At 35.3% G+C, this 17,100-nt stretch overlaps 1 pseudogene; it reads left to right on the forward strand.

The window, feature by feature from the left end:
• The first annotated feature begins 40 nt into the window (after positions 1 to 40).
• On the forward strand, positions 41 to 16,111 carry LOC125423799 (protein Ycf2-like; annotated as a pseudogene).
• The last annotated feature ends 989 nt before the right edge of the window (positions 16,112 to 17,100 follow it).

Raw genomic sequence — 17,100 nt, forward strand, 5'->3', positions numbered from 1 at the left:
CCATAATAGGTCCCATTCTTCTACTGTTTCCCGGGAGTCGATGACTGTTCATAGCTATTACCTTGACACCAAAGAAGAGTTTGACCCAATGCTTTATTTCTGTCCAAGGTGATCCTGATTCGACGTTAGAAGTATATTGATTTTTCAACAATAACTGAATACTTTTGTCTGTAAATACTGCATATTTGATTCCATCCATAAATCTATTTTCTTCCCTATGAATTCTAATCTCAATAAGAATGCTAGTTCTTACTGATCATATGTTATGATATGAATATACCACACCAATTCATTATGTATGGATGATGAGATTCCATTGATACAGAGCCAATTCCAATAGACTTATTTTATTGGAGGGTCCTATTGGCTTGCATGCTGTAGGAATTGAACCTACAAATTCGCCAATTATAGCCATTCAGCCATGGATGCTTAGCGGAGATCCTCGTATATGGTGAATAACCAAATTCCAATTCAAATGAAATCTTTAGGATAAATCAATGCAATTTAGGAGGACTCAATAAAAGGACATCAATTCAAATCCTAGATTTTCAAATTAAAAGAGATATTGAGAGAGATCAAGAATTCTCATTATTTCTTAGATTCATAGACCCAATTGAATTCAGTGGGATCTTTCATTCACATTTTTTTTCCATCAAGAACGTTTTGTAAAACTCTTAGACTCCCAAATTTGGACTATCCTACTTTCACGAAATTTACATTTACATGGTTCAACAAGCAATCGATATTTCACGAACAAAGGTGTAGTACTATTTATAGTAACGGTCCTTAGATATCGTATTAACAATCGAAAGATGGTCGAAAGAAAAAAATCTCTATTTGACAGGGCTTCTTCCTATACCTATGAATTTCATTGGACCCAGAAATGATACATTAGAAGAATCTTTTGGGGTCTTCCAATATCAATAGGTTGATTGTTTCTGATGCGAATCCACCTGAACCCGCACAACCGACAATCCACTGGGATACCGACCCGATACAGATGAAGACCGGGCCAATCACTAAAGCTCAAGCTAAGAGGTTTAGGGATCACCTTACTGAATTTATCCAGGGCATAATCCATTCTCAAGAGGGCATGTCTATTCGTGAAGAACCATGACCTGTTTTGAGCATACAAGTGGTAGAAGCCGATACGGGCCCGGGTAGCAGTTTTGGTACTTTTTAGAGTCTAGGCAGCATGAAATGGTTCCAAATATTTATGGATTCAATACTTTTTTGTTTAGGAAATTACCAATACTTTTTTGTTTTTATTTATTTATTTACTCGAGAAATAAGTTTAGAAAAGTTATTATTTTACTATTTTTCATTGTAAATTAATTAATTCCTAATTCAAAATAAGGGAATTAATTAATCCAAATTAGATTAGGAAATGAATGAGAATTTCGGCCACCATAGGAAACCCTTTGTGTGGTCGGTTTTCCCTTTTGATTATAGGGTTTTATTTTGTCACTTTGTAGCCTATTTAAACGGTTCTTTTTCAATAAGAATGAAGCTTGAATTTTATACAGAAAATTATTTGTGAGATTGAATTCTCTTTGTTCTCTTTGAACACCTAAAACACCATTAGAGAGTGAGTGTTTTAGTTTGACTTATTAATAGGACTTCCATCACCTATTGTGGCGTCTTCGATATACCAAGGTTTCTAATCACAGGTTGGTTAGGGGTTGAGGTGACCACTAAAACTTGAACATATTTAGATCTGGGCTAATATAATACGGGTTTAGGAGCAAGTCATACTAGGTTTGTATCATTTGGTATCAGAGCCAAATTTTGTTCAGGTTTGATCCATCTTTATTTGCTTTATTTGTTTTTGTGTTATTCTGCAATTTTAGCATTAGGTTCAGGTTTCATCCATCCATAGATGTTCTGCATCTTAAAAAAAAAATAAAAATAAAAATTCATTCCTAGTTAAATTAGGATTTCCTAGTTTTATCGTATTTTTGTTTCCTAGTTTGTTGGTTGCTTTTCATCATTGTTCTTGTTAATTTTGGTTTTGTTAATTTTTATTTGCTGTTTTTAGTCTTAAATATTTACATTCATATATTCAAAAAAAAAAAAAGAAAAAAAAAAGAGAAGGGTTTGCGGCAACATATATATAAAAAAAAAACAAAAAAAAAAAAACTGCACTTTTGTTTTTGTTGGAGGCCACAGGTTTGGTGGAATTTTGGTGTGGAATTGCAATTTTTAGTGTTGATATTTGCTACTAGCAGTTGTTTTAAGTTCTGTTAGTGAAAAAAAAATAAAGGGAAGAAAAAGCCGAATAAAAAAAAATTTCGATTTGTTGAATTTGGTGTTTGCTGAAAATTTCTTTGAACTACTGCATTGTTGACTATTTGTTACATATTTGGAGTTGCTGGAGAATTATTTTTGCTGCTGGATATTTGGATTTTGGGTGCTTAAATTATTTGAATTAAAATTAGACAAAGGAATTGATACAAAACTAGAATTACGAGAACAACAACCAACACTATTCCTTATTTTTGTTCGAATTGATTCTTGTTTGAGTTTGAAATTCTTTTTCCTAAATTTTATTCTTGAATCCTTAAACTCTTACCATCTGGTCCAGTTCTTCAAAATTCCAAATTTTTCTCATTGATTTGCCTTATTTTGCCTAGAAAAGTCGAAAACTAGGATTTGTTAATTCCTTCGGTATTGCTTACTTTTTGATACTGTTTTGTTGGTAAGTTTAATTAAAACATACTTGTGATCTAATTACTGTTTTTTGAGTGTTTTAATTAGAACTTTGAGATAATTCATCAAGTGGAAAAAGGCAAGAGTGTGAGCTTAAAAGAGGGTAAAAGCCGAAACTAGTGTGAAAACACGAGTGTCAAGACCTTGATTGAGTGAAACACATGAGGGAGTGACTTTTGGTGAGAATTTATTTTATTTTTCTTTATTTATACTAACATGGCAGATTCAAGGGTGAGAAGAAGAGATCCATCTTTAAGAATTAATGAAGAAGAGTCCGTAGGATTCCATGGTGGTTCCCGAGCTTCAGGGAGTGGAGAGCAAACGGACATGAGGGCTATCTTGGAGCAACTACAGCGGATGAATACTCAATTTGACCATTTAAATCATAGGATGGATAGGTTAGAAACATCCCAAGGAGTGTCGAATATAAGGTTAGATGCTCATGGAGGATGAGGTCGAGGTCAAGGAGGCCGAGGGCGACCAAGAGAGGAATTCGGGGGAAGTAACTATGGAGATGACTTGAAGGAGGGGTTTGATGAAATTTTTGAACCTCAAGAAAGGCCAATCCATGGGAGACCAGCAAGGAATGAAGATGATGATATCAGGAATATCAAGGTAAACATTCCACATTTCATGGGAAAAATTGATCCGGAGGCATATTTGGAATGGAAGGAGAGAATGGAGATGATTTTTTATTGTCATAATTATTCGGAAGCCAAGAAGGTGAAGTTGGTAGCAATGAAGTTTGGTCATTATGCACTCAAATGGTGGACCAATGATCAAAACACCCGAAGGGGAGTTGGTGATGACTTGATCACTACATAGCGACAAATGAAAGGAGCCATGAGGAAGCGGTTCGTACCATCACATTATCATAGGTTGCTGCATCAAAGGCTTCAATCCCTATCTCAAGGAAGTAGGTCCGTGGAGGATTACTACAAGGAGATGGAGATGCTCATGATGAGGTTAAACATGAATGAGGATAGAGAAGCAACCATGGCAAGATTCCTTGATGGTTTGAATCGTGAGATAGCCAACCAACTAGAATTGTAACAATATGTGGAATTGGAGGAGATGTTGAATGTGGCTTTTAAATTGGAGCATCAATTCAAGAGGAGGGGTGTAGGTTCATGGTTTGGAGGAGTTTCCAACAGTGGAAGATCAATTCCATGTGGCTAGAGAAGCAATCCAACCTATGAAAGCAAGCCAAAGCTGAAGTTGGGGGAAGAAAGCACCAACCGGCCAAGGAAGGAGCTTAAAGCTGAATCTGTCCAAGCACATAAAAATGAGGTAAAATCTTATCCTAAACCTTCAAGATCATGAGAAATTATTTGTTTTAAGTACCAGAGACAAGGAAATATCACTAGCCAATTCCCGAATAGAAGGATCATGTTGTTAAAAGGCAATGGTGAGCTAGAGTAGGAAAGTGAAGAAAGTGAGTTTGAAACCGAGCAAGAGGAAGAGGAAGAGCTTGAAGGTGAAACCGAAACCTTGAATGCTACCCATGTTGAATTAAGCTTGGTTTCTAGGAGAGTGCTAGCTAAATAAAAAGATGAGGATGAAATTCAAAGAGAGAACATCTTCCACACCCAATGTGAGATCCAAGGTAAGATTTGTAGTATGATTATTGATAGTGGAAGTTGTACTAATGTAATTAGTAACATTGTGGTTGATAAATTAGGCTTAAATTAGGCTTAACAACTATTAAACATCCAGAACCATATAGATTACAATGTGTAAATGATAGTGGTGAGATGAAAGTAAATAGACAAGCCAAAGTAAAATTCAGCATTGATAAATATTTGGATGTGGTTTTGTGTGATGTTGTGCCTATGCATGTGGGACATATTTTACTTGGTAGGCCTTGGTAATTTGATAGAGATGCTATTCATTATGGTAGAGAGAATAGTATTGTTTTTAGATTTAAAGGTAAAAAGGTCAAGCTGGAGGCATTAACTCCTAAAGAGGTGTACAAAGATCAAATTCAAATACAACAAAGGAGGATGGCCGAACAACTCAAGGAAAGGACTAGTATGGCCCCCACAGCAACAGCACCCATCCAAAGAGTTCAAGCCGTGCAAGACCAACCAGGTAAGTGTTCTAAAACCCAAATTGAGTGTAAAAACCAAGAGAAGGCCGAAATTAAAGTGAAAAAAAATGAGAAACCCGAGAGCTATAACAAGAAACCCTTGAAGGAGGAAAAGTGTGTTGTGGCCGAGAGGGAGATAGGGAAAGAAAGGAAAGAAAGAAAGAATAAAAAATTTTATTTGAGTTTTGGAGATGTAAATAAAGATATCATGAGTAAGAAACCATTACTGGTCATGATTTATAAAGATAATTATTTTAATAATCAGGCTAACCTTGAAGAACTTGAATTACCAAGTTCAATTCTTTCTCTTTTGCAAGATTTTGAAGATGTCTTTCCAGATGATATTCCAAAGGGATTACCACCAATTAGAGGGATTGATCATCAAATTGACTTTGTTCCAGGGGCTGGCATACCAAATAGATCTGCATATAGAAGCAATCCCGAAGAAACAAAGGAGCTACAAAAACAGGTAAGTGAGTTACTTGATAAAGGTTATATTCGTGATAGTATGAGTCCATGTGTTGTTCCTGTTTTACTAGTGCCTAAAAAAGATAGTTCTTAGAGAATGTATGTTGATTGTAAGGCTATAAATAATATCACCATTAAATATAGACATCCAATTCCTAGATTAGATGATATGCTTGATGAATTGCATGGTGCTTGCATGTTTACTAAAATTGATCTTAGGAGTGGATACCACCAAATTAGGACGAAAGAAGGTGATGAATGGAAGACCGCATTTAAAACTAAATATGGGCTGTATGAGTGGTTAGTCATGCTTTTTGGTTTAACTAATGCACCTAGTACTTTTATGAGGCTTATGAATCATGTTATGCATCCATTTATTGGTAAATTTATGGTTGTGTACTTTGATGATATTTTAGTGTATAGCCGAAATTTGGATGAGCATGTAGACCATCTTAGGCAAGTTTTAAATATCCTTAGGAAAGAAAGGTTGTTTACTAACATGAAAAAGTGTGACTTTTGCAAAGATGAGCTTGTTTTCCTAGGATTTGTAGTAACTGCTGTAGGAATTAAACTTGACAAATCTAAAGTTCAAGCAATCAAGGAGTGGCCGACACCAACATCTATCACCCAAGTGAGCAGCTTTCATGGTTTGGCTAGTTTCTATCGAAGATATGTCAAGGACTTTAGCACCATCGCAGCACCTTTGAATGAAGTTGTAAAGAAGAATGTTGGCTTTAAATGGGGGAATGTACAAGAAAAATCTTTTAATTTGTTGAAAGAAAAATTATGTAATGCACCTTTATTAGTTTTGCCAAATTTTTCTAAGACTTTTGAAATTGAATGTGTTGCTTTGGGTGTAGGTATTGGAGCTGTATTAATACAAGAAGGAAGGCCCATAGCCTACTTTAGTGAGAAATTAAATGGAGCTGCACTAAACTACCCAACATATGACAAGGAGATGTATACTTTGGTGAGGGCTTAGGAAAAGTGGCAGCACTACCTCATGCCAAAAGAATTTGTGATTCATACGGATCATAAATCTTTTAAGCACATTAAAGGTCAAGGGAAGCTCAACCAAAGGCGTGCCAAGTGGATTGAATTTATTGAGACCTTTCCATATGTGATCCGCTACAAAAAAGGTAAGGAAAATGTGGTTGCCGATGCATTATCCCAAAGGTATATTCTTTTTTCTACCTTAGAAGCTAGATTGCTTGGTTTTGAACAATTAAAGGAACTTTATGAGTATGATAGTGACTTTGGGGAAATATTTAGAACCTATTTGAAACATGGATTTAATAAATTTTACATATTTGAGGGGCATTTGTTTAAGGAAAACAAACTTTGTGTGCCTAATTGTAGCATTCGGGAGTTACTAGTTCGGGAAGGTCATGGGGGTGGTCTAATGGGACATTTTGGTATTTTTAAAACTTTATCCTTAATGCAAGAACATTTTTATTAGCCTAAAATGAAGAGATGTTGAGAAAATATGTGAAAGGTGCTTGAAATGCCGAAAGACTAAGTCCACATTGAAGCCGCACGGATTGTACCAACCTTTATCGATTCCTTCACATCCTTGGTGATACGAACCTAGGACGACTTGCTCCTAAACCTGTATTATATTAGTCCAGATCTTAATTAAGTTCAAGTTCTAATGGAATTAACCTCAAACCCTAACCAACCTGTGATTAGAAACCTTGGTATAATGTAAACGCCACAATAGGGGATTGAAAACCTATTGATAAGTCAAGCTAAAACAACCAATTCTCTAATGGTGTTTTAGGTGTTCTCAAAGAACAAAGAGATAATTAATCTCACAAGTATTTTCTCAATCAAATCAAAGTTGTATTCTTATTGAAAAATAAGCCTTTAAATAGGCTTTGAAAGAAACAAAATAAACCCTAAAAACCCTAGGAAAAATCGGCCACACAATGAAGAGTTCTAGCTTGACCGAATCTTTCCTTTTCCTAATCTAATTAATTAATTCCTTTATTTTCAATTAGGAATTAATTAATTTACAAACAAAATAATAAAATAAAAACTTTCCTAAACTTATGTGTCCAGCAAATAAATAAATAAAAACCCAAAAAAAGTCAAATGCAAATTAGAAAACGAATTGACTAGTTTGACAACTAAGCTGACTTATGTCTGATGTCCAAGCTAACTTATGTTTGTCCGAGCTAACTTATGTATGCCTGATGTCCAAACTAAGTTATGTCTAATGTTCGAAGTCTGAGGTCAGATGTCCGAGGTATGGGTGGCCGATATAAAATGTCCGATGTACGGGTGTCCGATGTATCAGCCTCCACCACTTGGATGCTTAAAACAGGTCTTTTATCTTCAGGTATGGACAAGCCCTTTTGAGAATGAATTACTTTCTGGATAAAGGCAGTAAGGTTGTCCTTAAACCTCTTAGCTTGAGCCCTAGTGATCAATCCAGTCTTCATCCGTATCAGATTAGTACCCCAGTGAGTTGTCGGTTGTGCGAGCTCGGGCGGATTCGCATCACTTGGGTAAATTTGTTTATGGATTTTATTCTTGGTTTGCCTAGGTCAAGGACAGGTAAGGATTAAATTTTTGTTGTTGTGGATAGATTTTCTAAGATGTTATATTTTATTGCATGCAATAAAACTGATGATGCATCTAATGTTGCTAATTTATTTTTTAAAGAAATTGTGAGGTTACATGGAATGCCTAGGACTATTGTTTCGGATAGGGATGCTAAGTTCTTAAGTTATTTTTGGAAAAATTTATGGGCTAAGTTAAGAACTAAGCTTTTATTTTCAACTCCTTTTCATCCACAAACTGATGGACAAACCGAAATAGTGAATAGAACTTTGTCTGCATTGTTAAGAGCATTAATTAGTAGAAATTTAAGAACCTGGGAGGATTGTTTGCCACATGTTGAATTTGTTTATAATAGATCTTTGCATTCAGCAACTAAATTTACTCCTTTTGAAATTTTTTATGGCTTTAGTCCTTTGACTCCATTAGATCTAACACTTTTGCCTTTAAATGAACGTGCTAATCTGGATGGAAAACAAAAAGCTAACTTTGTAAAGCAGATTCACGAGAAGACTAAGGCAAATATTGAGAGGAGGATCGAGCAATATGTAAAGAATACTAACTAAGGCTAAAAATAAGTTGTATTTGAACCTAGGGATTGGTTTTGGTTGCACTTGAGGAAGGAGTGGTTTCCCGAACAGCGGAAATCAAAATTGATGCCGAGAGGAGATGGACCTTTTCAAGTTTTGGAGCGGATAAATGACAATGCTTACAAATTTGATTTACTGGGTGAGTATAATGTTAGTGGTACATTCAACGTTGCTGATTTGTCTCCTTTTTCTGCAGGTGATGACTTTACTTTGAGGGAAAATCTTTTTCAAGAGGAGGGGAATGATGCAAATCCACCCGAACCCGCACAATCGACAACTCACTGGGGTACCGACCCGATACGGATGAAAACCGGACCAATCACTAGAGGTCAAGCTAAGCGGTTTATAGATCACCTTGCTGCATTTATCCAGGGCATAATCCATTCTCAAGAGGGCATGTCTATTCCTAAAGAACCAAGACTTATTTTGAGCATACAAGTGGTGGAAGCCGATACGGGCCCGGGTAGCAATTTTGGTACTTTTTAGGAGTCCGGGAAGCATGAAATGGTTCCAAATCTTTATGGATTCAATTCATATGTCTAAGAAGTCATGAAATCAATTAAATTCAGCTTCAAAGGCAAACAAACAGATGGTGTACACATGGGTCCAAGATTTGCCGGGTTTTGCTGTATTTTGTGCTCGCTTTACTGTATTGTGCTGAGTTGGCTTTTACTCTTTCTTCCAAGCAAGGGCAACGTGTGGTACTTCATGATCAGCATATTGAAGCTGATTTGGAGCTCAAATTGGTCAAAGAATGGTTAAAGCCAACTTAGTCAAAAAGCTAGTATTTTAGTTTGCTAATTTGATTCTACTTTTGTTATAGGAAATTACTAACACTTTTTGGTTTTTATTTATTTATTTGCTGGAGAAATAAGTTTAGAAAAGTTATTATTTTATTATTTTTCATTGTAAATTAATTAGTTCCTAATTCAAAATAAAGGAATTAATTAATCCAAATTAGATTAGGAAAGGAGTGAGAATTTCGGCCACCATAGGAAACCACTTTGTATGGCCGGTTTTCCCTCTTAATTTTAGGGTTTTATTTTGTGACTTTGTAGCCTATTTAAAGGCTTGTTTTTCAATAAGAATGAAGATTGAATTCTCTTTGTTCTCTTGAAGACATTAAACACCATTAGAGAGTGAGCATTTTAGTTTGACTTATCAATAGGACTTCCATTACCTATTGTGGTGCCTTCGATATACCAAGGTTTCTAATCACAGGTTGGTTAGGGGTTAAGGTGACCAATAAAACTTGAACATAATTAGATCCGGGCTAATATAATATGGGTTTAGGAGCAGGTCGTCCTAGGTTCATATCAGTTTCGCTCCTATATCTTCCAAAAGGAAAAAAGATCTGTAAGTGCTGTTTCTTGGATCCGAAAGAGGGTACTTGGTTCTCCCAATAACTAAAAAGTGTATCATGCCAAAATCTAACTAGGGTTCGCGGTGGTAGAGGAACTAGATCATAAAAATATGGATTCTAGTCGTAAGATATCTAATAAAATCATCGCTGGAATTGAGATCTCATTTAAAGGTAAAGATATCAAATATTTGGAGTTTCTTTTTGTATATTCTATGGATGATCTGACCCGCAAAGACCATGATTAGGAATTGTTTGATCGCCTTTCTCTGAGGAAGAGGCAAAACATAATCAACTTGAATTCGGGACAGCTATTCAAAATCTTAGTGAAAGACTGGATTTGTTATCTCATGTTTGCTTTTCGTGAAAAAATACTAATTGAAGTGGAGGGTTTCTTCAAATAACAAGGAGCTGGGTCAACTATTCAATCAAATGATATTGAGCATGTTTCCCATCTCTTCTTGAGAAATAAGTGGGCTATTTCTTTGAAAAATTGTTCTCAATTTCATATGTGGCAATTCTGCCAAGATCTCTTCTTTAGTTAGGGGAAAAATCTACACGATACGGATTTTTTAAGGAACATATCGAGAGAGAATTGGATTTGGTTAGACAATGTGTGGTTGGTAAACAAGGATTGGTTTTTTAGCAAGGTACGAAATGTATCATCCAATATTCAATATGAGTCCACAAGATCTAGTTTTGTTCAAGTAACAGATTCTAGCCAATTGAAAGGATCTATTGATCGATCCAGAGATCATTTCGATTCCATTAGTAATGAGGATTCAAAATATCCCACATTAATCAATCAAAGAGAGATTCAATAACTAAAAGAAAGATCGATTCTTTGGGATCCTTCCTTTCTTCAAACGGAACGAACAGAGATAGAATCAGACCGATTCCCTAAATGCCTTTCTGGATATTCCTCAATGTCCTAGCTATTCATGGAATGTGAGAAGTAGATGAATAATCACCTGCTTCTGGAAGAAATCGAAGAATTTCTTGGGAATCCTACAAGATCCATTTGTTCTTTTTTCTCTAACAAATGATCAGAACTACGTCTGGGTTCGAATCCTACTGAGAGGTCCACTAGAGATCAAAAATTATTGAAGAAAGAACAAGATGTTTCTTTTGTCCTTTCTAGGCAATTGGAAAATAAAGAAATAGATAATATATTCAAGATAATTATGTATTTACAAAATACTGTTTCAATTCGTCCTATTTCATCAGATTCGGAATGTGATATGGTTCCGAAGGATGAACTGGATAGTTCCAATAAGATTTCATTCTTGAACAAAAATCCATTTTTTTATTTATTTCATCTATTCCATGACCAAAACAGGGGGGATACACGTTACACCATGATTTTGAATCAGAAGTTCAAGAAATGGCAGATCTATTCATCTATCAATAACCGAGCCGGATCTAGTGTATCATAAGGGGTTTGCCTTTTCTATTGATTCCTACATATTGGATCAAAAACAATTCTTAAATGAGGTATTCAACTCCAGGGATGAATCGAAAAAGAAATCTTTATTGAAGAAAATGAATCTTTTTATCGAAGGATCAGAACAAAATGGGTCCAGACCTCCTGCAAGAATGATTTGGAAGATACAAAACCAAAAATAATGGTATTTGCTAGCAACAACATAATGGAGGCATTCAATCAATATAGATTCATCTGAAATCTAATTCAAATCCAATATAGCACCTATGGGTACATAAGAAATGTATTGAGAAATGTATTGAATCAATTCTTTTTAATGAATAGATTCGATCCAACTTCGAATATGGAATTCAAATGGATCAAACAGGAAATGATACTCTGAATCATAGAACTATAATGAAATAAACGATCAACCAACATTTATCAAATTTGAAAAAGAGTCAGAAGAAACGGTTCGATTCTTTTATTTTTATTTCTCAAACCGAGAGATCCATGAATCGGGATCTTAATGCATATAGATACAAATGGTCCAATGGGAGCATGAATTTACTGGAACATTTGGAACATTTCATTTCTAAGCAGAAGAGCCATTTTCATTTTCAAGTAGTGTTTGATCGATTAAGTATTAATCAATATTCGATTGATTGGTTTAAGGTTATCGAAAAAAAAAGATTTGTCTAAGTCACTTCCTTTCGTTTTGTCCAAGTTACTTCTGTTTTTTGTCCAAGTTTCTTCTCCTTTTGTCTAACTCACTTCCTTTTTTCTTTGTGAGTTTTGGGAATATTCCTCCATGAATTGAAAGGTCTGAATGATCAACTCTGCACTCATTTATTAGAATCAATAGGTCTTCAAATTGTTCGTTTGAAAAAACGGAAACCCTTCTTATTAGATGATCATGATACTTCCCAAAAAGTGAAATTCTTGATCAATGGAGGAACAATATCACCATTTTTGTTCAATAAGATACCAAAGTTGATGATTGACTCATTCCATACTAGAAATAATCACAGGAAATCTTTTGATAACTTGGATTCCTATTTCTCAGTGATATCCCACGATCAAGACAATTGTCTGAATCCTGTGAAACCATTTCATAGAAATTCATTGATATCTTCTTTTTTTAAAGCAAATCGACTTTGATTCTTGAATAATCCACATCATTTCTTCTTCTATTGTAACAAAGGATTCCCTTTTTATGTGGAAAAGGCCCGTATCAATAATTATGATTTTACGTATGGACAATTCCTCAATATCTTGTTCATTCGCAACAATATATTTTCTTTGAGTGGTAGTACCAAAAAAAATATGATTTTTGGAGAGAGATACTATTTCACCAATCGAGTTACAGTTGTCTAACTTATTCATACCTAACGATTTTCCACAAAATGGTGATGAAAAGTATAACTTGTACAAATCTTTCCATTTTCCAATTTGATCTGATCCATTCGTTCGTAGAGCTATTTATCAATCGCAGGCATTTCTAGAACACTTCTAATAGAGGGACAAAAGTCAATTTTGAAAGAACTTATCGTCAACCTTTTTTAGATATGAATCTGTCTGATTCAAAAGGGAAGAACTTGCATCAATATCTCAATTTCAATTTAAACATGGGTTTGATTCACACTCCATGTTCTGAGAAATATTTACCATCCGAAAAGAGGAAAAAATGAGGTCTTTGTCTAAAGAAATGCCTTGAGAAAGGGCGGATTATAGAACCTTTCAACGAGATAGTACTTTTTCAACTCTATCAAAATGGAATATATTCCAAACATATATGCCATGGTTCCTTACTTCGACAAGATACAAATATCTAAATTTGATATTTTTAGATACTTTTTCAGACCTATTGCCGATACTAATTAGCAGCCAAAAATTTGTATCCATTTTTCATGATATTATGTGTGGATTAGATATATCATGGTGAATTCTTCAGAAAAAACTATGTCTTCCACAATGGAATCTGATAAGTGAGATTTCGAGTAAGTGTTTACATAATCTTCTTCTGTCCAAAGAAATGATTCATTGAAATAATGAGTCTCCATTGATATTGACACATCTGAGATCACCAAATGTTCAGGGGTTCCTCTATTCAATCCTTTTCCTTCTTCTTGTTGCTGGATATCTCATTCAGACACACCTTCTCTTTGTTTCTCCAGCCTATAATGAGTTACAGATAGAGTTCGAAAGGGTCAAATATTTGACGATTCAATCATACATGATTGAGTTGCGAAAACTTCTGCATAGGTATCCTACATCTAAACTGAATTCTATCTAGTTAAAGAATCTCTTTCTAATTGCTCTAGAATAATTAGGAGATTCTCTAAAAGAAATACAGGGTTCTGCTTCTGGCAGCAACATGCTATGAGGTGGTGGTCTCGCTTATGGGGTCAAATCAATACGTTCTAAAAAGAAATATTTGTATATCAATCTCATCAATATCATCGATTTCATAAGTATCATACCAAATCCCATCAATCAAATCACTTTTTCGAGAAATAGGAGACATCTAAGTCATACAAGTAAAGAGATCTATTCATTGATAAGAAAAAGAAAAACCATGAACGGTGATTGGATTGATGATAAAATAGAATCCTGGATTTTGAACAGTGATTCGATTGATGATAAAGAAAGAGAACTCTTGGTTCAGTTCTCCACTTTAACGACAGAAGAAAGGATTGATCAAATTCTATTAAGTCTGACTCATAGTGATCACTTATCAAAGAATGACTCTGGTTATCAAATGATTGAACAACCGGGAGCAATTTACTTAAGATACTTAGTTGACATTCATAAAAAATTATCTAATGAGTTATGAGTTCAATATATCCTGTTTAGTAGAAAAACGGATATTCCTTGCTCATTATCAGACAATCACTTATTCACAAACCTCGTATGGGGCTAATAGTTTTCATTTCCCATCTCATGGAAAACCTTTTTTGCTCTGCTTAGCCCTATCCATCTCTAGGGTTATTTTAAGGTTCTACAGGAACTGGATGATTCTATTTGGTCAAATACCTAGCGACAAACTCCTATGTTCCATTCATTACAGTATTTCTGAATAAGTTCTTGGATAAACAGGGTTTTCTTATTGATGATAGTGACGATATTAATGGTAGTGATGACATCGACCGTGACCTTAATACAGAGCTGGAGCTTCTCACTATGATGACTGCGCTAACTATGGATATGATGCTGGAAATAGACCAATTTTATATCACCCTTCAATTCGAATTAGCAAAAGCAATGTCTCCTTGCATAATATGGATTCCAAACATTCATGATCTGGATGTGAATGAGTCGAATTACTTATCCCTCAGTCTATTAGTAAACTATCTCTCCAGGGATTGTGAAGGATGTCGCACTAGAAATATTTTTGTTATTGTTTTGACGCATATTCCCTAAAAAGTGGATCCCGCTCTAATAGCTCCGAATAAATTAAATACATGCATTAAGATATGAAGACTTCTTATTCCACAATAACAAAAGCACTTTTTCACTCTTTCATATACTAGGGGATTTCACTTGGAAAAGAAAATGTTCCATACTAATTGATTTGGGTCCATAACCATGGGTTCCAATGTACGAGATTTTGTAGCACTTACAAATGAGGCCCTGTTGATTAGAATTACATAGAAGAAATCAATTATAGGCACTAATATAATTAGATCTGCTCTTCATAGACAAACTTGGAATTTGCGATCCCAGGTGAGATCAGTTCAAGATCATGGGATTCTTTTTTATCATATAGGAAGGGTTGTTGCACAAAATGTACTTCTAAGTAGTTTCTCCACAGATCCTATATCTATTTATATGAAGAAGAAATCATGTGACGAAGGGGATTCTTATTTGTACAAACGTACTTTGAACTTGGAATGAGCACGAAGATACAACTTTATCTTTTGAGTTGTTCTACTGGATCGATCGCTCAAGACCTTTGGTCTCTACCCGGACTCGATGAAAAAAATGGGATCGCTTCTTATGGACTCTTTGAGAATGATTCTGATCTAGTTCATGGCCTATTAGAAGTAGAAGGTGCTCTGGTGGGATCCTCATAGACAGAAAAAGATTGCAGCTAGTTTGATAATGATTGAGTGACATTGCTCCTTCAGCCTAAACCAAGGAATCCCTTACATATGATGCAAAATGGATCTTGTTCTATCGTTGATCAAAGATTTCTCTATGAACAATACAAATCAGAATTTAAAGAAAGGGAAGGAGAAGGATTCCTCGACCCGCAACGGATAAAGAAGGATTTATTCAATCACATAGTTTGAGCTCTTAGAATATGGTGCCCTTGGGGCTTTCTATTTGATTGTATCGAAAGGCCCAATGAATTTGGATTTTCCTATTGGGCCAGGTCATTTCAGGGCAAGCAGATCATTTATGATGAAAAGGATGGGCTTCAAGAGAATGATTCGGAGTTCTTGCAGAGTGGAACCTTGCAGTACCAGACATGGATAGATCTTCCAAAGAACAAGGCTTTTTTTGAATAAGCCAATTCATTTGGGACCCTGCAGATCCACCTTTTTTCCTGTTCAAAGATCAGCCCGTTGTCTTTATGTTTTCATATCGAGAATTCTTTACAGATGAAGAGATGTCAAAGGGGCTTCTTACTTCCCAAATAGATCTTCTTGCATCTACATATAAACGCTGGTTTATCGAGAATACACAAGAAAAGTACTTCGAATTATTGATTCATTGCCAAAGATGGCTTAGAACCACTAGTTCATTATCTAATGGATTTTTCCATTCTAATACTCCATCCAAGAGTTATCAGTATTTATCAAAGCTGTTCCTATCTAATGGAACGCTGTTGGATCAAATGACAAAGACATTGTTGAGAAAAAGATGGCTTTTTCCCGGATGAAATGAAAATTGGACTCATGTAACAAGAGAAAGGTTTTCCATTTCTTAGCCGGAAAGATATGTGGCCATGAAATAGGGATTAAGTGGAAAAGAATTGACCAAGTGATATAGTCGTGGAAACACGTGTTTCTTCCATATTGTGGACCTCAGCTCCGTGGAACAATATACTACTGCTGAAACATGGAAGAATTGAAATCTTAGATCAAAACATTAAGGACGGATGGTATGAACTGCCTAAACAAGAATTCTTGAACAGCAAACAACCAGAGCTATTACTTATTACATCAAAAAATTTCCATTAATGAAAGATGGAAATCCATTGGAAAATAAAAAATACTCATGTTGGATGAAATGGTTGCTGCTAACTGCTACAATAACTAATCATTGGTTTAACTGAATAACTAAATAAAATAGATAGACATTTCTCTTCGTTTCAGGTCAACGGATATTCTCAATTGACCCCTATATGGATAGTATAAATTCCGGATGGATAATACACATTCTAGTTGACTGACTAATTCTAATTGTTTCAAAGCAATCCACAAAGCGGTTCATCCTATTCAGATATTCATGACCAAGAATTACTGGATTCTCTTTTGGATGGTCCATGAAAGGAGAAGGAAGGCTGGAATGTCAACAGGCATCTATTATTGAATTCACCGGACCGGATAGTACCCATTTTGGGAATGTCTAGTGTCAAAGTCACTAAATGGGTAAGTCGCCAATCCTAAAAATGGACTATGTAATGTACTTTATCTGCTGGGTTACCAGGGGGGGCATTTTACCAGAGGTTTCTATTGTATCAATCTACCCTTGTGCGATTCCTATTGAAGCATATACTCTGGGGGTGGGGTGGGTGTAGGATGAACGATTTCAAAGCCGACTCCCCATTCATTAGATAGAGAAGATCACCAAGATTTTATGATCCGCTGCCGAACTTATTCCAATTCATTGAGCATTCTTTATATTCAATATCATGCCTTGAAGAGGACTTGAATCTCCGTGCTCTTTA

The sequence above is a fragment of the Ziziphus jujuba genome, chromosome 7, assembly GCF_031755915.1.
Source record: "Ziziphus jujuba cultivar Dongzao chromosome 7, ASM3175591v1".
NCBI classification, from domain to species: domain Eukaryota; kingdom Viridiplantae; phylum Streptophyta; class Magnoliopsida; order Rosales; family Rhamnaceae; genus Ziziphus; species Ziziphus jujuba.